The following is a 23,446-nucleotide window of genomic DNA, read 5'->3' as shown; positions in this document are numbered from 1 at the left end:
GATAGCAATGTGATCTTTAATTAGAGCAGTGACTCAGAAAACCTCACTCAAAAGTCCACTCAAAACAGATCTTGGGATAAAATATCACTGCTCATTGATTCAAAAGCAAATAAATTGACGTAATAAAGGTCATAAACCAGTTTCATTTGAGTAAGATTGAAATAAACCCTCTTCTTCTGATAGCAGAATGCTGTCTCCTTAACAGTTGACATCTGTGACCTATACACCTAAGGTCAATCAGCCCCATCAGTACTGCATTGCTCTAACCCATTATTCATATTCTATCCAATCTCTTTCCTCAAAAAAAAAATAATAATCCTGTTACCGGCAGATAATTTAGTATGTGCGAAGTTCCTATATGTTCACACTTTACCAGTTGACACTGCAAGCATTAATTGATGGGACTGCAGCTCCAGCTATGAACTCTAGAAAAGCTGAACATCTCCATTCTTATTTCTTTGCCTTAGCTCTGTACTTTAAGATCAAATGCTAGCAATCAAAAGCTTACACATAATAAGATGGCAGTCTAATGTCACATCATTAAGACACATCATGTTTATATCGAAGAGTTAAGACTGCAATCAAAAGACAGATTTAAGAAGAATAAGAAAAAAATCCCTGACAGTCATGGAAAAGCATAGAGTGGCTTCTATGCATGACATACAAAAGTAGCCATTTAACACAGTAATAGTCCTTTCATGATATGCTATTATTTCCCAAAGTTATTTAATAGTTAAGAACATTATATGTAAACATATTTTAAGGTTGTCACCAAAACTGCTCTTTTTAGTATGGACATTGCTTATTTCTCTTCTTCATACAGAGTATCAGCTACATAAACTTATAATCTTCTGGTCTTATAAAAAGAAACTTGTATGTACCCAGAGATAAAACATCAAAGATATTCTTACAAACATACAACAACACATTTTAAAATCCACATGCCTATGTATTGCATTGACTCTAACACATCACTGCAAACTCAGTTTTGAAAACACATGAAGCTGTGATTCATTTTACTGTGAATGACCAAAAAGAATCCAGAGATAAAAATTTTATTTCCTTACCTGGAGCATGTAACTGTTTCTGTTCAATCCTGGAACAGAATGGGGCTGGAAAGGGGACTTGACTGTTGTTTTCTTTTCACAATCCTCTTTAGTGATGCAGGAGTGAGATGAACTATTCCAAGGTGAAGGCTGTTATTTCTTGCTGGGGCTCGTAGCTGACATCCTCTCGTAAAAGAAAAGGCACCTCAGTAAGTTGTTGACTGAGGGGGCTACAAAGCAAGGTAATCTGCCCAAGCAGTCACACAGCGCTGCCAGGGAACAGGAACGTGCCCTGCCTCCCTCCGCCCCTCACGTTCCCCTCTCCTTTTCACCCTGACGCTCACTCAGCTCTGAGTCCAGCTCCTGCTGCCGTGTAATCAATCTAGCCTTTCTGAAGCTAACAGTCCTCTATTTAACCAGCCTATCAACAGCAAGGATTCTACTGCTAGTCCCAGGGGTCTTTTGCACGAGTCGTACAAACAAGAGTTTTGCCAGCAGTTTAGCCAAGTATTTTTCATTATTTTATCTCCCTTAGAGATAGGGCTTGAGAGAGCAGAGACTTGAAGCAAGCTGTTATTGCAGGTTCTTGCATTTTTAAAATTTACCCCTTCTTTTCCAGCTGACATCAAATTATAATGACACACCTGCTATCCATCATCATTTAGGAATTAGTGCAGAGTTGCATGTGTGATAAAATCATTGTAATTCAAATACATAAGAGAAAATTTAGAAGCAGAATTGCCTACACTGCCAAATGCTTTTTGCTAGCAACAGCAATGGCTTCAGTAGCCTGTATGGCTTGGGTCACTAGAGTACCCCCTTATATTGATTGATGTTAAAAGTCATGCATTTTACTATAGAAAAATAGTGATCTATATTTCTGTTTTTCATAAGGAAAGAGGGGCAGTGTTTGTAGATATTTTTGAGCTACAGCTTGAATCAGACTTCAGTGTATAAAATGTTCTTTCTTCAATTTTAAAGCATAAATCTACAAAAGGATCCGTCTAAATATATCAAATAGAGCATTTCACACCTGATTCATCCGTTCCAGGCTAAGGTTTTCCTCTTAAAGTGACACATTCACTGCTCCAGTGTTATAACCGACAGTAGTAATGAGGCATGAAACAAACCATTCAAGACCAGACTGGGTTTTCATTTCCTAAATGCTACCAGGGGGAAGGGGAAAAATGATATTTGGGGTCAATTTAGCACTAGTTTGTAAACTGGCTCCCCGTACACGGAGGATAAGGGACACAAGGAAGAGGCAGGCCACTCCAGACTGGCTGGTGGCAGGTTCAGCAAGCAAGGGAACTTGCCTAAGCCTTGGGTGGCGGTAAGAAGGGTAGCTACACGGACCACCTATTAGAATCTTGAAAGTTTCTAGAGGCCTTACCTGCCTACAGTCATGTATATAGTCCAGACAGTCTCAACAGTACCTGGCCCTCGTGAAATTGTTTCCTTGAAAATGGTTCCTACTGTGGGAATGGTGGGTAGAAGGGACAATTCAGGGCAGGGAGGAGGCACATCACCTGCGGTCACGTCCCCTTGATGACCTCCTCCAACACTTAACCAGACCCTAGTAATGTAGTCTTTCTTAATTTCTGATTAGGAGATGATTGCTTATCTCAATTTCACACTGCTTGGTCAACCAACCTTTTAGTTACTCTTTCTTTGTAATAATGCATTACTGCACTCATTGAAGTGAATTGTATAGGAATACTTAACTACACCTCAATTCCCAGTTGGAATTAAATTTCAGGCAGTAGTCATTGTAGTTCCAACGTTCAACATCATATAATACAAACAAAAGTTTGTAATACATGCCAAAATGTCTTGTAAACAGGGACCGAGAAGGCTATAGATAGTATGGTCATGGAGTTACATTCAATTAGAGTCCAAATTATAAAGCGTTATAACATTTATTAGAGGCAAACTTCCTTGATTTAATTGACTCAGTTCAGCAAGTATTTATTGAGCAACTCTTTGTATCTGGCCTTGTACTTTCAGTAATAGAAAAGTAATTAAGAAGAGAGCAGGCTTCTTTGTATTCTCCCTATTTTCAGTGTACTGTAAAAGCAGTAGTCAATCTTCCAGGAGCTTTCAGGCTAGTGGGTAGATAAGGAATTCTCCAATAAACCAAATACAAGGGAGAGTGATTATTACCTGCTTTATCAGTAGTTCAAAGAGCAGTAAGTACTTGAGAGCAACATCATACCTCCTCTAGGAGAACAGAAAAACCCTGAGAAAAACATGGCATTCACAATGAATGATCAAAGACAATAACAAAGATTTTACAGGCAAAGGAAAAACGCTTAAAGAGGAGAGGGAAAACATGGGCAAACTACTATGGAATCAAAGGAAACACCATGTCGGGGAGGGGTGTTGGAGGATGAGCAAAGTAGGTTCAGTGGCTGGAACACCAACAGGGCTTAGAAGGTACGACTAGAAATAATGGAATTAGATGGAGGATCTTGGATGCTGAGCTGAGAGTATTTGGGAAACTGGGTGTCTTTTAAATATCTTTTAATGGAAAAGTGATAAAATGTGAACTGTGCTTTAGGAACCTCAAGTAGAATTTGCAGGTATTCCTGGAACGGAGCCCTTATAAGAGTTGCCAGTCACTACGGAAGCCATGGCCAGGGTCTCCCTCAGCAGTAAGGAGGGGAGAACCAGCGGGCTCATGGTGGGACTGAGCACAATGAACTAATATTGAGAAATGCACCAAAATAAAGTCTCTGTATGACTTTGCAACGTACTAAGGAGAGGCACAGCTTAGGAGGACTTTACTTTTGCAACTAAGAGGAGTCACTAAGAAAAAAGTCACAGTATAAATGTCACTCACTTCTCCACCATCTTCCTTTTTGCTTGTTATAGAATTCATCCTTCCTTAATATGTACATATATATGTACATGTTTTATTCTGTTTTATGCAATTTCCTATAATAATGTAAACTCCATGAGGAAAAAGAATTGGATTTTTTCGGACTTTTTCCCACACATTTTTTGGAATTGTGCCGGACAGGTCTAAGTTATTTGACTTGAATGACAAAATAATTGCCATTTCTTAGAGTGATTGAGAATTCCATACATGATAAGTTCTCAATGAATAATTCTGTAAATCTTTTCTCATTTATGAATATAGAACACTCTATGAAGTAGACATTATCCTATTTTACATCTGAAGAAAGGCAAACTTGAAGAGGTTAATTACCTTGTCCAATGATGCACAGCTAGTAAGTATCTGTTGAAATCAAAGCCCATTATTTGTACCAATGTTGAGGTTTCAGGAACCAGTAGGCAGTATAATAGAAAATGATAATCTGGATATTGATTTGTGGGTCATATAATTGGAACAGAGAAGGAGGCAAAACATAAATGAAATTAAAACTAGAGAGTCAAAGGGAAGTGTATGTGATGGATAGGAAGCTGAAGTTTTCAAATTCAAGAATCTCTAGAGTTGTTATTAAGAGTAAAAAGGACTGTTAGAAGGTATTGGGAGGCAGGTTAGTGAAGTGCTCTGTGAAATACAAGGAACTGCTGAGGTGAATTACACTGGGGACCTCTCCAAGTAGAAGGAGAAGGTTGGCTGAACTGCTCTCAAGGCCCTGCTGAACCTGCAAGCCATAAATTTCCAGTGGCACCAGTCTGTAAGATTGGACAGATTTCCTGAGCTGTGCTCAGCAGCTTAGTGCCTGAGAGACTGAAAGGACTGATAGAAAGCAAAGGCTTGGTTTCTTTTATAATAAATTTGTGAGGAATAGGACAAGAGAGAGATTTGGAGGGTGGGGAGGAAGAGACTATTTTGCATAGGTTGAGTGGTTTTAATAATTGGTGATATTTCTGAACATGAGGTGAAGAACAAGTTGAAAAGATACAACTTGAGAAAGCAAGTGAGAGATGCTCAATTTATTGAGAGCATGAAGGAGATGGTAGGTGGAGGCAAATAGCTTTGTGGAGTATTTAGTGTAGAGAGAGAGGAAGGGGTGATTTCTTTGAAAGCAAGAGTAAAGAGATATGGTATATCAAACATTATTCTGGTGAATTTATTTATGCCAAAAGCAATAACAAACACCTTAATTTCCAAGTAACCTACTGTGACCTGGGAATTTCAATATATGAAAAGGATTTATTTTCTCTTTGAATTGACTGATCTAATGAAAAGATACATATATATTTGCAATTATCTAAAACTTATATAACTATTAATATGAGTAAGTTCTACAGTAAAATTGTATACAGAACACTTTTATGTTTGGAAATGGAAAGGTCTAATATTGGAAGATGTTTATACAGGCATGGTGAGGAGAGTTGAAGAATAGTATCAGAATACTTCAAAAGAGAGAAGAAACAAAATGTTTAAACAGAAAGCAAAAAGGGTGAGGATATTTGAGCTTCATTTTGGATTCACAAGCTTTTAAAGATAGGAAATAGTGTGATGAAATGAACATAACAGGGTGGTTAACCACAAACGTGGGAAATGCCAATCAGGAATGAGTTCGCATTCCATGTTAAGAAGAGATTGGAAGGAGAGAAACTAGTGAGGCCAGGGTATGTTTTCACTCTTATATTATACCTTTTTTCCTATAATTTTGTTTAAACAGGGAAGAAATAAAATCATACAAATGATATAACCATACTTTAGAATATTTTTAGAACAAAGTATTTTTAGAAAGAATGATATTTTAGAAATAATAGTAGTAGTAATGTTTTGGAAAGTGTTCAGTGGCAACAAGAGATAAGGGGAGATTTTACAAAGGCACTAGCTGTGGGGATGGAGATGAGGGAAAAAGAATTTTGTAAGTGATAAAATGTGCAGGGCTTGATGAATTATTGAATGTTGGGTAAGTATGTAGACAAAGATTTATTATGGGTCTATTTAGATGTTGAGTGATGAAGGGGCAGAAAAGGTATATTTTGATTTTGGAAACCATGATGTTATTTGTGATAGACATGTAAGTACAGATTCCTGTATTTACTAATTGGCCCTTTGGTACTTAGGACAGGTATCTGAACAGCAGGTATAAATATTGTAATCATTTATAATAGCCAAGAGAATCAAGAAAATATGTGTAGAATAAAAAGATAAAAGAAAAAAGGCAGAAAAATGGAGAACCCTGACATTTGAAAAGTGATCCACAGAGATAAGTCATTGAATGATCTTGAGAAAAATCAACACGACAAATCCAGAAAACGTAAATAAAAAGAAGCCACAATGAAAAATGTATCAGGCATTCCCTTGGTGCTTTACGAAGGGCAATTTTATGTTTTATGTTGCGGTCCCTTAGGGTAAATTGTAATAATGGAGATGACCAGTGAATGGAACACATAAATAACCAGCTGTGTGTTCTCCATTTTTCAACCATTGGTTATTTTCCCCAATGCACTTACTATATTTGAATAATTCTATATTGAGTAACTCTACCTGCAAAACTCAATGCTAGACACAGTAGGGATTACAAACATGAAACCACAAAGTCCTAGGTCTTAAAAAGAAAATATTATAACAGGATGAGATAAGATAAGCATTTCTTGTATAAAAGATAAACAAAATTCTGTATATTGATAAGCTATTTTAAACAGTCAATTAGTATCTTGAAAGCTGTCACAGTCTGTAGTATATACTGAATCTGACTACTTTTTAATAATTAGAAATTATACCAAATGTACAGAAATATTAATTGAAGCCCTTGAATTTTAAATTTTGACTGTCATAATATGTTTAACATTTGGAATTTTGACATGCACTAGGTTTATTAAATGATATGCACTTGTACATTTAAAAGGAATTTATTGCAAGTGTTCATAATGTGTTTACATATGAATCATTAAAACATTACCAAATGCAACTTGTATTTTTGGAAATACTTTCACTTTTAAAATGTGATTTCTACATACCAAATGTTAACCTATAATGGAAGAGTTTCTGCTCTAATATTTTGTCACGACATGTCTATAAAATGGAAGAGCGAGTTAATAAGTAAATGTATTCCCTTGGTCATAACAAGCCATCATTTTTACTTTCATATTAATATTTTCATTTTATTAAACTCTACTTGTACATAGTATCTTTACCACTTATATTGTTTGCTATTACTGTTACCTATCCCTATAAGTTTATTTGCTCTTATATGTATTTTAGCTGTCTGAAGACACTATAAGAAATTTTTGAGCATAAATTATATTCCACTTTTATCTTCTACAATAAACATTTTTGTTATTAATATACAACAAAGACTCAATATATATATATGTGTATATATATTCTCATATATACACATATATATATATTGGAGAATATCATTAAGATATGGTTAAATAATTCTTCTCAAGAAAAGAATGGCCTAGTTTTGGAACATATCTTGTTTTAAAGGTGAGATCCTCTGAGTTTATCTTGAATGATCTACAGTTATGCCAAGAGATAGGGAAATGGTGATAAGTATGAAATGAGTGGGAATTTTAAGTTGTGGTTACAGGAGAACTAAGGAAGAAAAGGTGGGCTGGCTGGAGCAACATGGCATCAGAGACCAGTTGGAAATATGAGATAGGCTGAAGAAACTGGTAATGCCAGAAGTGGGTGGAAGAAAATTTAATTTAAATTAATTACACACACACCCTCCAATACAGTAAACTAGAAGAAGTATCTTAAAATACAAACATAAAATATGCATAGTGACTGAGACTGTGGATGAAAATCAGCAGAACTGACATAAAACAAAGGCATTTGTTTGGGGGTCTCAGAATTGCAATTAGAGGAGCAGAGATTTGGATAGCAATCCAAATTGTGTCCCACTAGGGGACAGAGTTAGGGGTTTATAAAGACAAATGGAAGACTTGTATACTTTGCTTACAAAGAATTGTGACTGATGTTGGAGGCAGAAAGTTAATCTTGACTGAATATAATTGGTTGCTAAGGCGATTGCTAAGCAAAGTCTTACTGTAGCAAGTTGCAGGTGTTTGAGCTGAGTTATTGGTATATTTGCAATTGGGCCCAGTTCAAAAGTTCATGATTCCATAAGTGAGGACGTGCCTAAGGCCCATCTTAATAGCCTCCTGGCTCTATTTTAAAACTGTGTTATGTGACTCCATTTTATTTTACCTTTTACAAGATTTTGATTCAATTCTAGGTCTACTTAGGGAAGGGGAATGCTCAGGATACCAATTGAAATGAAGATGAGACACATATGGAAACAGAATATCAAAATAAGGGTTTCGAAAAGAATTTAAGTTCATAGGAATAAGCAAAATGTTGTATATCCATTGAATTTTTCTTAGCTGTCAAATAGGAGATTCAGGCTAAATTCATTTAAAACTTGAATAATAGATAAAAACAGCTGACATATGGATTACTGTGGAAATCACACTCATCAACCTTTTCAAACTTCTTTTTCAGTTCTTCCTGTATTACAGTCTCAAAAGTTAAAATCTGCATTTTTTAGACTTCCCTTTAGATAAGTTGTTGGTGTGTACTTTGTATCTGTCAATAAAGTGTGCCTTTGTGAGACTTGAAGGTGGAAATGAGCAAAATGAGATGGTTAAAGACCTAAGGACTGTAGCAGACCCTATCTCCTAGCAGGCATGGCAGTGACTGCATGTGTTTTTGGGGAGACAGCAAACGCAGATTTCTTGGGTCTGTTCCCTGTTTTACGTGACAAGTGAAGTAAAGTGGTATTTCCATTAGAAGAGTGTCTGCATATGGTTTTTCATAAGCTTTCCTTGTTTTCCTTCTCTCCTATGTGTAATTTCTGAGTGTGTAGAATCCCAGTCAGGTGAACCTCCTCTCCTGGTGAATCTGTGACCTAATATCCTTAGTAAATCACTAACTGCTAAACTAGTTACACTGGTTCTATTATCTGCAACTAAGATTCCTATTGGAACATATATGAGAACACACCATGGTAAACCACAGTATAACTGGTTTGTTGTATATTTGGGGATAGGAAATGAATATGGCATTGTGAATGCCAAGAATCCTGGTGTAGTATTAAAATACTATTTACAGAACATCTTCTCTACTCCCCGAGTTATTTTCCCCCATTGCACAGGGTCTGAGTGAAGGGCCATCTGACCAACTGAATAAAAAAACACCCAAAGCTTCTGCAAGGGCTGCACCATTTTTTAGCAAAGTTTCAGAGTTTTTCACTACATTGAAATTAAATTGTAAGACAAAAGTGAGTTTCCCATTCCCAGGCCCCTCCTCCTATAAGGAGCAGTTGGGAAAGTAACAGGCAGTAGCTGATTACAGAACGCTTGTTAAATGTTTCAGTATAGAGGACACAACTTCCCCAAACCATGATTTTTAAGCTTTGGTTATAGAATGGGGAAAGTTGGCCATATACCCTCTTTTTACAAGAAATACATAAACTATTAGCTATTCTCAGTTCAAAGGGTGAGCTGAAATGAAATAGGGAATCTTCTGCAAATAAGAATCTAAGCCAGGTGTTCCTTCTAGATAAGAGCCTGATCTCTGCATAGAGCTTCTGTCTACATAGCTGGAACTGAGTTATCAGATGGATGTGAACTGATGGTAGGAAAAAAGATGTACACAAATAGGGATGCTCAGGGTGCTAAGGAGCATAGCACAGTTAGACCAGAGTATCCCAGAAAGTAGCCCCATACGGAGGCTGCAGCCAACACCAGCTTTAAACGCAGCTGAAGCGTCTGGTAATTGGTGTGCATATGTTTTTCAGGGAGTTCTGTGCGTGGCTCATCTGCAAAAGCATTGCTTCTTTTTCTGTGGTCTGCATTTTTATCGAATTATTTCAACACATACTGCTCTTGCTGCTCTGGCCCTTTGGTCCTGAAGAAAGAAACATCTTGAAATTGAAATGGATTGATTTGTAGCATTGTACACAGGTATTAGAAATATGACAGGCTTCAGTAAGACTGTTAAATATCTGTGGGCATGCTTATTGACTGTGTGTCATTATTATAAAAAGAGGGTATCATGTTGTTATACGACATGATATAGAAAAGCTGAAATCTTTCTCCTTAAGGACATGTTTACTCAGATGTTTTAATTTAGTTTGCTTTCTGGAAAAGATTAAAGTAATTCTGCTGTGAGAAGGTTTTTCTACCATAGGAAATGCCCTGCACTGACATAAGTAATGGTGCTGCCTATCCTATTTAATAAACAGTTATGAAGTTTTAGAGAACTTAGAACTGATGGTATTATTGCTCTCATACTCATTTTATTAAGAATCCCTTCAAATGCACTTTGAGAGTTCACGCTATATTACTATTTTCTCTTGAATTATATATATGGAGAAAAAATCACAAGCTTTCAAGATGTAAAAAGAGAAAAGTGAGACTAGAAATTTAAAGTAGTGGTTGGAAGTTGGGAGTGAAAAGAAAGGAGAAAAATCAATACTATCACAGGAAAGAGAAGAAACGGGGATATAAGCACACTGTCTATCAAACTAGAAAGGAAACAAGTCCAACATGGGTTTGGGGAAGAAATATTTAAGGGTTTCTAGGGAAAGGGCTTGAGGTGGAAAATGTATTGAGAGACATTGAAAGAAGCCTCTTGCAGCCTCATGCCTACAAAATAGATCAAGGGATTCACAAAAAATGTGGGATCCCTGTGAGTTGTTACAGTACACACACACACACACATAAATACATAAATATATATGTCATATGCTATTCATAATAATATTCAATTATACATGTGTATAAATAAATGTGTGTATATATATGTATATGTAGGTGTATATATATATATATATATATATACACATATACACACACACACATACAGAAATGGAGTGAATCAAGATTTTTGAGTAAGTACTTCATTTAAAGAGAATAAAACAAGAATACAGCTAAAAGCAGAAATATCACTGTCAACAGTTTTAAAACTAAAAAAGGTGTTAAAACCTATGAGTGGTAGAAAGAGAGAAAGGTGGGTATGTATACCTGCCTGCTGCCAATACTTACACCATGAAGGGATTCTTAAGGGAAAAAAAAGTGACTAGTTTGTGAATTAATTCTAGAAGAGGCCAAAACATTCTGTCACTTCAGACTTAAAGTTGGTAGGCTAAGATTATGATTCATGACTGATCCTTTTCCACCTGTAGTCTATTAGCAGATATTCAACAAATTTAACTTAAAAAAAAAGGAAATAAGGAAGAAATAAAGTTAGCGAAGTCTGAAAAATGAAATAAAAACAAAAAAAAAGGAGGTTTATGGCACCCAGGAGGCTTTGCCCCAAAATAAGAATTGCTTAGGTTTGAGGCCATTTTATAACTAAACAGAATCATGGAAATTAAGAGATATGTAAAATTTCTTACTGGAAATTTGGGTTGTAATTGTCAAAACATTTGTTTGCATAACTCCTTGATTATGAGCTGAGTTAAGAACGAAGAGTTATAGCTGAAGAATAAAATTATACTTTTCATTAAGGATCTTTTTTCCAAGACTCTCCTCTTTTCAGTTACTTTACTTGTATGGATCTGGAACACTGAAACAAAAAAACAGATACACAGAGATATTTACACTTGAGTTTGGAATGTAGTAAAATAGTTACACTCAGTTTAGTTAATTCATTTATTTAGTAAATAAAATATCAATATTGAAATATTTATTTAAAGTAAAGTTATTTTAGCTTAGATAAAAGTAATCAAGGATTATTTCAAGAAACAGTTTGTGTCACAGATGTCTTTAAATATGTTGTCAGAAATCTGGGCTTCTGGTAAGAGGGACCAGAATATTTAAGTTTATATCTAGTGTTATCTTTGGCATATTGTAATGATTCCACCAATTTATAAATATTTAAGTCATTCTCATACTACTGTCCTACTTCAGTTAAAATGGCAGCTCTCCATGGAGGCCTTTCTATGATTGTCACCTACCAGCCTAATGTTAGTTTCTGATTCCATACTTGTGAGATTATGTAGAGTTTTATGTAAAATTACTTTTAGGGAAGCTGTGGAAACTATTATGACCTAATTCTATGCTCTTCCTAAAAATTAGACATTATCTTGTCTTCACTAATAGGTCCTTGCCCTATCTTTCCTTAATAGAAGGTGTTACAGAAAATAGCAGAAGCCTTTTAGACCGACTTTTCATACACCCACTTTTAAGAGCTGACACTGAGAACTAATGGTAAAATGAGAGACTGACATGGTTGCAAGCTCCTTTTATTGCTCATTCTGTGCATGTGTGTGCATCTGTGTGTGCGTGTGTGTATGTGTGTGCATGCATACATGTGTGTGTGCATGTGTGTATGTGTGTGCATGCATACATGTGTGCATGTATGTGTGCATGCATACATGTGTGTGTGTGTGAAGAGAGAGATTGAGAGAATGAGAGACTGAGATTCCTAAGATTATAAAAATAAAGAAGAAGAAGATGGTTAAGATTATAAAAATAAAAGAGACTGACATTTGAAGGAATTTAAAGTAAATAGAAGATTGTCTTGGTGGCTTATTTATAACACAAAAATGAATTAACCTTCAGAAATAAAGGAGAGTAAATGAAGGAGTGGGAAACATCTGTATGAGTCAAGTTTCTTGGGGAGACTTATTTATTTAAGAAATTGTGTAGAAATATATATAATTTACATGTAGAAATTACATAGCAATACACACACACACACACACACACACACATCCTTCTCTCTGCCGACACTAGTTTAGGCTCCTGTGTGGTCTGGTAACCAGTAGTTTTTGGAGAATGGGAAACCCTGGAAAGAAACCAAAGAGCATGTAAAGCTAGAGCAGGGTGGAAACTGAGGGTGGGGTATGCATTCCCTTGTCTGCTTTTGAGCTGTCACCTTAAGCCTGTTGGACCCGTCAGCCAGACCCTATTGCTCCTCCTTGTGAGACCTCATCAATGCCCCTCTGGTTCCCCAAAAACTGCTCCATTTCACTTCTCCTCCAGCCAAGGGCAGTGCCATTTCTACCTCATGTGCCTGCCTATTTCTTTTTATTCCCCTATGTAACAGCTTTGTAATGAGTCCCTTTCGAAAGAAATTTTCCAGATATAACCACACTTCTGGTTTATTGTTGGTATCATTTCTAATACAAACACTTTTCAGACATGAGCTTAACTCTTCATGCTGGATAAAAAAACAATAACTGTAACAAAGTAATGTGCCACCTAGATTTTGTGAATGCTCCATAATGGAAATTTATGTTAATGCTCCCTCTGAGGCACTCTTCATTTGATGACATTTTTGAAGCTCTGTTGGCTGGTGTCCTCTTGATGGCTTTAACCTCTGACCCTTATGAAAAGACTTCCTTCCCTGTACTTTGTCTGATATAGATTAATACAATTCAGCGATCTTTTGACTGGCATTTGCATTGTGCATCTAGTTACAGCTTTCAACCTATGTCTTCAATATTTAAAATGAGTTTTATTTAGACTGCCTATGGTTGAATCTTTCTTTTTTATCCAGTCTGGCAATTTCTGCCTTTAAATTTATTGTAATCTTCAATATGGTTGAGTTTAAATCTGCTGCCTCACATTTGTTTTCTGCATTTCTGTCTGTAATTGGTCATTTTTCATCTTCTTCTGTCTTCTTTTGATTAATATAATTTTTATAATTAAATTTTTCTGAATTATTGACTTATTAGTCATGTCTCAATATTTTAAAAAGGTACCCATAATGAGAGAATAGCATTAAAGATACCAACAAGAGAATGGAGACTCTATTTATTAAGAATAATCTTTATATTAAATATTTTTATGTAAATACTGAGGATTTCATACAAAATTAATTTTTACCCCTTTATCACACAGAACAATTAAGTTATGATGGCATATAAATATAAATGAAGAAAGGTAAAAATATAATGCTTCTATATGAAAACATGTGAGAATATATTAATGACTTTGGAATAGGCAAAAAATTCTAAAATTTCATGACAAAAAGGACTATTGGTTAAAAATATAATTATATATTAGACTTCCTTAAAATGAAGAATTCCTGTTCTTCAAGTGATAATTTTAAGACATTGAAAATAAAAGCTACAGGCTGAAAAGCAATATTCCCAAGTAAATTAATACCAGTAAGATGCTAGTACACTCCACCAGAATGACTAGAATTAAGTCTGACAATATCCAATGTTAACCAGAGTACTGAACAGAATTTGTTACATTGTCTGGGAATGTTAACTGGCACAGGCATTTTGGAAAACATCTTGGCAGTATATCCTCAAGTTAAATGTATTTATGTTCTAGATACCAGAAATTCTTCTTCAGGCAAGATAAATGAGTGTTGATGTCTACCAAAAAAAAAAATTCAAAAATACTCATAACAGCATTATGTATAAGCCAAAAACTAGAAACAATTCAAAATATCATCAAGTGAATATATTGTGATAAATTCATAAAGTGGAATATAATGTAGTGATAAAAAAGAGACAAATCACAATACTCATGTACCACCATGAAAAAATCATATAAGTATAATATAATGTTCAACAAATATGACATATACAAAATGTTATAGGTCCAACTAATCTATAATGCTAAGAATAAAATAGAGGTTACTTTTGGAGTATTATAGAATCCAAGGAGTCATAAAGGAGCTCTCTGGGGTCTGTGAAATGACATATTTTCTTCTGGGGGAAGAATATATGGGTGTATACAGGGGTATAGTATTGGTTTAAAGGTACCAACAGCAGAATGAAGAGTCCATTTTTTAAGAATAGTCCATCAAGCTATAGACTTAAGATATATCCCCTATACTTGTGTAACTTACATTTCAATTTAAAACTTAAAAGCAAGAAAAAATGGACTTCAAAACAAAGAAAGTAACAAGAGATAAAGAAGGACACTACATAATGATAAACGGCTCAGTCCAACAAAAGGATATAACCATTCTAAATATATATGCACCCAACACGGGAGCACCAGCATTTGTGAAACAAATACTAACAGAACTAAAGAGGGAAATAGACTGCAATGTATTCATTTTAGGAGACTTCAACACACCACTCACCCCAAAGGATAGATCCACAGGGCAGAAAATAAGTAAGGACACACAGGCACTGAACAACACACTAGAACAGATGGACCTAATAGACATCTATAGAACTCTACATCCAAAAGCAACAGGATATACATTCTTCTCAAGTGCACATGGAACATTTTCCAGAATAGACCACATACTAGCTCACAAAAAGAGCCTCAGTAAATTCCAAAATATTGAAATTCTACCGACCAATTTTTCAGACCACAAAGGTATAAAACAAGAAATAAATTTTACAAAGAAAACAAAAAGGCTCACAAACACATGGAGGCTTAACAACATGCTTCTAAATAATCAATGGATCAATGAACAAATCAAAATAGAGATCAAGGAACATATAGAAACAAATGACAACAACAACACAAAGCTCCAACTTCTGTGGGACGCAGTGAAAGCAGTCTTCAGAGGAAAGTATATAGCGATCCAGGCACACTTGAAGAAGGAAGAACAATCCCAAATGAATAGTCTATCACAATTATCGAAATTGGAAAAAGAAGAACAAATGAGGCCTAAAGTCAGCAGAATGAGGGACATAATAAAGATCAGAGAGAAATAAACAAAATTGAGAAGAATAAAACAATAGCAAAAATCAATGAAACCAAGAGCTGGTTCTTTGAGAAAATAAACAAAATAGATAAGCCTCTAGCCAAACTTATTAAGAGAAAAAGAGAATCAACACACATCAACAGAATCAAAAACAAGAAAGGAAAAATCATGACAGACTCCACAGAAATTCAAAGAATTACTAGAGACTACTGTGAAAGCTACATACTAAAAAGCTGGAAAACCTAGAAGAAATGGACAACGTCCTTGAAAAATACAACCTCCCAAGACTGACCGAGGAAGAAACACAAAAGTTAAACAAACCAATTACGAGCAAAGAAATTGAAACGGTAATCAAAAAACTACCCAAGAACAAAACCCCGGGGCCGTACGGATTTACCTCGGAATTTCATCAGACACACAGAGAAGACATAATACCCATTCTCCTTAAAGTGTTCCAAAAAATAGAAGAGGAGGGAATACTCCCAAACTCATTCTATGAAGCCAACATCACCCTAATACCAAAACCAGGCAAAGACCCCAACAAAAAAGAAAATAACAGACCAATATCCCTGATGAATGTAGATGCAAAAATACTCAATGAAATATTAGCAAACAGAATTCAAAAATATATCAAAACGATTATACACCATGACCAAGTGGGATTCATCCCAGGGATGCAAGGATGGTACAACATTCGAAAATCCATCAACATCATCCACCACATCAACAGAAAGGACAAAAACCACATGATCATTTCCATGGATGCTGAAAAAGCATTTGACAAAATTCAACATCCATTCATGATAAAAACTCTCAGCAAAATGGGAATAGAGGGCAAGTTCCTCAACATAATACAGGCCATATATCATAAACCCAGAGCCAACATTATACTGAACAGCGAGAAGCTGAAAGCATTTCCTCTGAGATTGGGAACAAGACAGGGATGCCCACTCTCCCCACTGTTATTTAACATAGTACTGGAGGTCCTAGCCACGGCAATCAGACAAAACAAAGAAATACAAGGAATCCAGATTGGTAAAGAAGAAGTTAAACTGTCACTATTTGCAGATGATATGATACTGTACATAAAAAACCCTAAAGACTCCACTCCAAAACTACTAGAACTAATATCGGAATACAGCAAAGTTGGAGGATACAAAATTAACACACAGAAATCTGTAGCTTTCCTATACACTAACAATGAACCAATAGAAAGAAAAATCAGGAAAACAATTCCATTCACCATTGCATCAAAAAGAATAAAATACCTAGGAATAAACCTAACCAAAGAAGTGAAAGACCTATACCCTGAAAAATACAAGTCACTCTTAAGAGAAATTAAAGTGGACACAAACAAATTGAAACTCATCCCATGCTCATGGCTAGGAAGAATTAATATCGTCAAAATAGCCATCCTGCCCAAAGCAATATACAGATTTGATGCAATCCCTCTCAAATTACCAGCAACATTCTTCAATGAACTGGAACAAATAATTCAAAAATTCATATGGAAACACCAAAGACCCCGAATAGCCAAAGCAATCCTGAGAAAGAAGAATCAAGTAGGGGGGATCTCACGCCCCAACTTCAAGCTCTACTACAAAGCTATAGTAATCAAGACAATTTGGTACTGGCACAAGAACAGAGCCACAGACCAGTGAAACAAATTAGAGACTCCAGACATTAACCCAAACATATATGGTCAATTAATATTTGATAAAGGAGCCATGGACATACAATGGCAAAATGACAGTCTCTTCAACAGATGGTGCTGGCAAAACTGGACAGCTACATGTAGGAGAATGAAACTGGACCATTGTCTAACCCCATATACAAAGGTAAACTCAAAATGGATCAAAGACCTGAATGTAAGTCATGAAACCATTAAACTCTTGGAAAAAAACATAGGCAAAAACCTCTTACACATAAACATGAGTGACCTCTTCTTGAAGATATCTCCCCGGGCAAGGAAAACAACAGCAAAAATGGGCAATTGGGACTACATTAAGCTGAAAAGCTCCTGTACAGCAAAAGACACCATCAATAGAACAAAAAGGAACCCTACAGTATGGGAGAATATATTTATAAATGACAGATCTGATAAAGGCTTGATGTCCAGAATACATAAAGAGCTCACATGCCTCAACAAACAAAAAACAAATAACCCAATTAAAAAATGGGCAGAGGAACTGAACAGACAGTTCTCTAAAAAAGAAATACAGATGGCCAACAGACACATGAAAAAATGCTCCACATTGCTAATTATCAGAGAAATGCAAATTAAAACTACAATGAAGTATCACCTCACACCAGTAAGGATTGCTACCATCCAAAAGACAAACAACAACAAATGTTGGCGAGGCTGTGGAGAAAGGGGTAACCTCCTACACTGCTGGTGGGAATGCAAATTAGATCAACCATTGTGGAAGGCAGTATGCAGGTTCATCAAAATGCTCAAAACAGACCTACCATTTGACCCAGGAATTCCACTCCTAGGAATTTACCCTAAGAATGCAGCAATCAAGTTTGAGAAAGACAGATGCACCCCTATGTTTATCGCAGCACTATTTACAATAGCCAAGAATTGGAAGCAACCTAAATGTCCATCGGTAGATGAATGGATAAAGAAGAAGTGGTACATATACACAATGGAATACTACTCAGCCATAAGAAGAGGGAAAATCCTACCATTTGCAGCAGCATGTATGGAGCTGGAGAGTATTATGCTCAGTGAAATAAGCCAAGCAGAGAAAGAGAAATACCAAATGATTTCACTCATCTGAAGAGTATAAGAACAAAGGAAAAACTGAAGGAACAAAACAGCAGCAGAATTACAGAACCCAAAAATGGACTAACAGGTACCAAAAGGAAAGGAACTGGGGAGGATGGGTGGGCAGGGAGGGATAAGAGGGGGGGAAAAGAAAGGGGGTATTAAGATTAGCATGCATGGGGTGGGAGGGAGAAAGGGGAGGGAGCGCTGTACAACACAGAGAGGACAAGTAGTGATTCTACAACATTTTGCTATGCTGATGGTCAGTGACTGTAATGTGGTTTTTAGGGGGGACTTGGTATAGGGGACAGCATAGTAAACATAGTATTCTTCATGTAAGTGTAGATTAAAGATTAAAAAAAAGGAAAAAAGAAAGAATGAAAGAAAAGGGGGATTACTCCTTGATAGGATAAAACTATTGGTAAATTAAAGATTAACGCATGCTTTAAATATCCTTAATTTTGATCACTTAAAGGGTGTCAGATGATCGGCTATGGAGGTACTCTTTTCTGGTAATATTCCTTACTCTTAATAAAAATAAAAAAAGATTAAAAAAAAAAGCAGTTCCTATGTGCTGACCTCCAATGAGTTCTACACAGTGGTATAGAGGGCATGTCAAAGTATGGGCAAAGGGTCTGTTTGTTTTTATGCAGAAGATCAAGGACTAGCTTGGCTACCCAGGAAATGAAGTAAGATACGATATGAGGAGTAGCTTCCAGCATCAGCACTCTCTGGAGGACTGGTGCCGGGGGATGATCACCAAAAAGCCCCCACAGGGATCCAGGCGATGCTGCAGTTGTGGCTGTGTCCATCCCACTATTTCCTGGACTTGCCACTGGAATGAGGAGGGAGATGTCTAGGCTGGCATGTGCATACAGTGAGACAATGAATTTGAGTGGACCTGTACTGTTGGAACTCAACCAGGAGTTGGGAGGTGTAAGTTGTAGCACTCCAAAATCTTACGACTATAGAATATCTACGGCTAAAAGAACATACGGGATGTGAACAGATCCCAGAAATGGGTTGCTTTAATTTGTCTGATTTCTCTCAGACTGTTCAAGTACAGTTGGACAATATCCATCATATCATAGACAAATTCTCACAAATGCCTAGGGTGCCTAACTGGTTTATTGGCTTCACTGGAGACGGCTGGTAATTATAGATTTGCTTAGTTTATGTCACCGTATTCCTATTATGTTAATATGTGTGCGCAAGTTAGTAGTTTAACACCTATACATTCTTAAGGTACTCTACAAGAAGATATGTCAAAGAAATAATCAATCCTCCCATGTTTTCTTCCATATGCTACCTCTATAGCTTTTCTTCTTCCTTCCTAATTACAACCCATAAATAGAATTCTTGCCTCATATTGAATTTACCGAGCATCATAATTCCTCCAGGTGGTACAGATACATCGAGACAAGTGCTGGGCATAGAAGCCACCAGGGCATAAATCTGCAAAGAAGTAAAAAGCTTACCTTTTCAAACAATATGGCTTCTCTCTCACTTACCAACTTTACATTTCCCTGTATGGCCCCGGAAGATGACTGGTTAGCCAGAGACGGGTAAGATTCCTCAAGGGAGGAACAACCTAAGACAGGCACAGTCGCAGGGGGGCCATCAGGTGAGAAATTGGGGGTCAACAGTGGTGAGGCTTAGAACCTCACCCCCCCCCCTGTTTTGAGAGAAGTCTTCTGCATCCGTGGATGTTTTAATGCCCTTGTCTAGCTTGGATTAACACATAGTCTACAGGCACACACCTGATCATCTACAATTGCTCTCTTACAACACTAAACTGTTTTCTACCTTTATCTTGCATCTACCTACCACTTCAGCATTTTATTAAAAATAAAAATAATAATAATAATGGGAGAAATGTGGGATCCACATATAAGTCAAGTATAAAAATCAAACGAATATTCATATTTGACCTGATTGTTTATAGTTCATAATGCATGATCAAAACCAAAATTTTCTGTGAAGACTGCCCTATCACTGTTCACCATGTAAGAACTTATTCACTATGTAAGAATTCGTTCACCATGTAAGAACTTGTTCGTTATGCTTCAGAAGATTGGAGACTGACGAGAATTAGGCTTGAGATGGATTAATGATTGTGCACTGAGCATTGACCCCCCTATACAGAATTTTATTGTTGTTAACAACCATTTGATCAATAAATATGAGAGATACCCTCTCAAAAAAAAATTTGTAAAGGAAAAGAAGTAATTTATGAGTTAAGCAAGAATGCTGTAAAAAGTCAGTATAAGATTAAAATGTGAATATGAAAAAAAATCAAAAGCAAGGAAAAACAATAAACATTGTTTTTGTAGAGATTTTCTTAGAACCTAATAAACTGAGGGATGATTGTTCTCTGATTTACTCAGTGCTTTTCAAGTATTACTTATCACTGTGCTACCACAGTATTTGAGCCTCCAGCACAATACTTGGATCAGTTTTTGGCTAACACAATCCTGATGATTTTCCACCAGGTGCAGAAATCTCTCTCCTATATTTTATATGCCATGTCTGTTTTAATCTATTGTAAGAAATAGAATGTATTTATACATTAAAATCTTTTTTCATTTTTTAAATTTATTTTCTATCTTGTGCATCATGTTAAATTTTTTGAAGCTGCACAGAGATACATTATATTTTCCATAAGCATTATATTAGGATAGAGGAGTTTTCTCAATATTTTCTGCAAAAAAGGTAATATAGAGTGGAATACAGTTGAGAGGTCACCAAATAGTCATTATGCACAGCAGGGATTACAGTAATTACAATGAATACAAAATAAATGCCCAGTGGGAACATAAATCTACATATAGTCAATTGATCAATCATAAACAATTCAAATAATCATAGATTTTGATGAGTGCTTTGAAATAAATAAATAAGATCAACTGGTCAGTAACTGGAAGAGCCCATTTGAGCCAAGCTGATCATAGAAGGCCTCTCTAAAGGTGTGACAGTTGATATAAGATATAATATTTGAGGATGAATATGTCATCAAGGGGCTGAGAGAAGAATGAATTTAATAGCTATGGGCAGGAAAGAACTTGGTATTTCTCAGTTAAAATAAAAAGGTAATATCATGGCCAGCTGCTTAAGGCTATCTATCATATGGACATTACATCTATCCCTAGAGTGGCTCCCAGAGCTGAACTAACAAAATTTCTCAGGGATGCTGGGGTGTCCAGCATTAGGGCTTCACAATCACTAGCTCCCAGTTGTCTGCCCACATACCTCGGTGTCTGTCTCTCCCATTTTATCCTCAGTTGACCCTTATCATCAAACCTCCTAAGAGGTGACCTTCGCTCTCATAAGAAATGGCTTCCACATCTGGTGATCCTCCTTGACCCTTTCTGCCACACTTAAAAGTACAACACTGGTAATGAATTTTCAACATCTGGATGTGATCTATCATACTAGCAATATCACATTTTGAAAAAAATCATTAGCTGTTGTATAATAGCTTGAAATGAATTTTTCATGTCATCACACATAGCATGAATTAAAGAACCAGCTTCATTGGGAAAATAAATGCAAACCCAGGATCAACAAATGAAGAGAAATCATGGTTTTCTAATCTTTCCTTCATCCACAAAGAGGCTGATGAAGGCCAGAGAATTTTGCTCTGTTCCCACTTTTCACTCTCTTATTTTAGCATGAGAAGCACATTTGAATGAAGGAACCAGTACACTGCTTATGGGCAGGACTGTCCATATTTTAAACACTGTTTATACGTGTTTGCTTATAAATCCCTTCTTCCCATCACTTAGAGCCACAGCGACCATAAGGAGGTCATAACCATCCCTGCCTATCAAGGGAAAATATCCACTGGACCCTGAAAATTCTGGGCTCAACTCATGACAATCTCCTTGTTGCATCCCAAAGAGAATTACAAATAAAGAAAGTCACAGTTGAAGTTTACTGCAAAACTCATCATCATCTCTTATTACCTTAACTCAAGAGTAATTTGTTATTTTTCCCAAAAAAAATGTGTATAGTATCATGTCATACAAGGAATTGCTGAAAAAGAAAAATTTCATACATAAATTATATTTTAAAATATTGGACATTTAGAAATTGTACTGACTTTAAGATATTGCTCATATCTGAGAGGAACAGCAGAGGGAAACAAAAAAAGACTTTCACACTATACAGCATGATTCATTGCTAAAAATAAAGAAAATGCAATATACCTGATCCAAATTTTTAATATTTTTAAAACTATGGCAGAAGATGTTTTCAATATTACTCTAAGACTGCATATTTCAGTATGTTTAAAACATTTACATGTAATAAAAAAGAGCTAAAGGATATAAATTGAAGAAGTTCTGAATGACATAAAAAATTCAAATATATTGTAAGCATGTATGCCAGTTTTATTCATTTTCAATGTCTTCCTCAGATGAATTAGATACAGAATAAAAAGTTTGAGAAATACGTGAGCTATAATTTCAAGCTGTTTAATTTTTGGTAAGCATTTATGACCAAGCAACCATAATGTATTTCAGTACATTTTTCTGCTTCGCCTCACTACGTAATAAAATTCTAGTCATGCAATTAAAAGCAAGCAAACAAACAAACAAAAAAATTCCAGAGAAAACTCCAGAAGTTTAGAGGAATGGTTGGGATGGAGATATTGAAGGATGAGTAGAGATTCTTTGTCTCATCTAAATGCTATCTAGCAAAGAGAATAAATAAATTTATTATGACAAAAAATATATGTGTGGGATTTAAAAGATCAGTTTTTAGTGTGAGAATATGATTTTTAAAAACATATTCCCCTGTATTGCTTTTGGCAGGAAAAAATTTACATCTACTCCTATAAATCAATGTGTCCCCTTTCATTTAAGGAAAGGAAAAACTAAGCCAGATACTCTTATAAGAATACCAAAGTCCTGACCAAGCGCTCCTTTAAATATTATATAATAAATATTCTTAAATTTCATTAAAATGCTATCCTATAGCATTATATGGTTAATTTGCTTATATATAGTACATTTGTGTATTCAAATAGTAAAATCAGTAAACCTTTCTTGAGTACCTACTATGTGCTGAGCAATGATCTAAAGGTGGGGATAAAAATGAAAAAACAAA

General features: G+C 35.8%; 1 protein-coding gene across 2 annotated transcripts in view; it reads right to left on the bottom strand.

Moving 5' to 3' along the window:
• Window positions 1-1,396, bottom strand: part of CDH18 (cadherin 18) — a 1,048,863-nt gene extending 1,047,467 nt beyond the window's left edge. The window contains exon 1 of one of the 2 annotated variants that reach the window (XR_012131738.1): window positions 1,068-1,396. The gene's annotated coding sequence lies outside the window, so the exon portion shown is untranslated. The remainder of the gene's footprint in view (window positions 1-1,067) is intronic. The other variant, XM_073237622.1, reaches the window with a different exon arrangement.
• Window positions 1,397-23,446: the final 22,050 nt, after the last annotated feature.

This window comes from Manis javanica, chromosome 1 (genome assembly GCF_040802235.1).
Source record: "Manis javanica isolate MJ-LG chromosome 1, MJ_LKY, whole genome shotgun sequence".
In the NCBI taxonomy this organism is placed as follows: Eukaryota; Metazoa; Chordata; class Mammalia; order Pholidota; family Manidae; genus Manis; species Manis javanica.
This window is presented reverse-complemented; position numbering and strand designations above follow the sequence as displayed.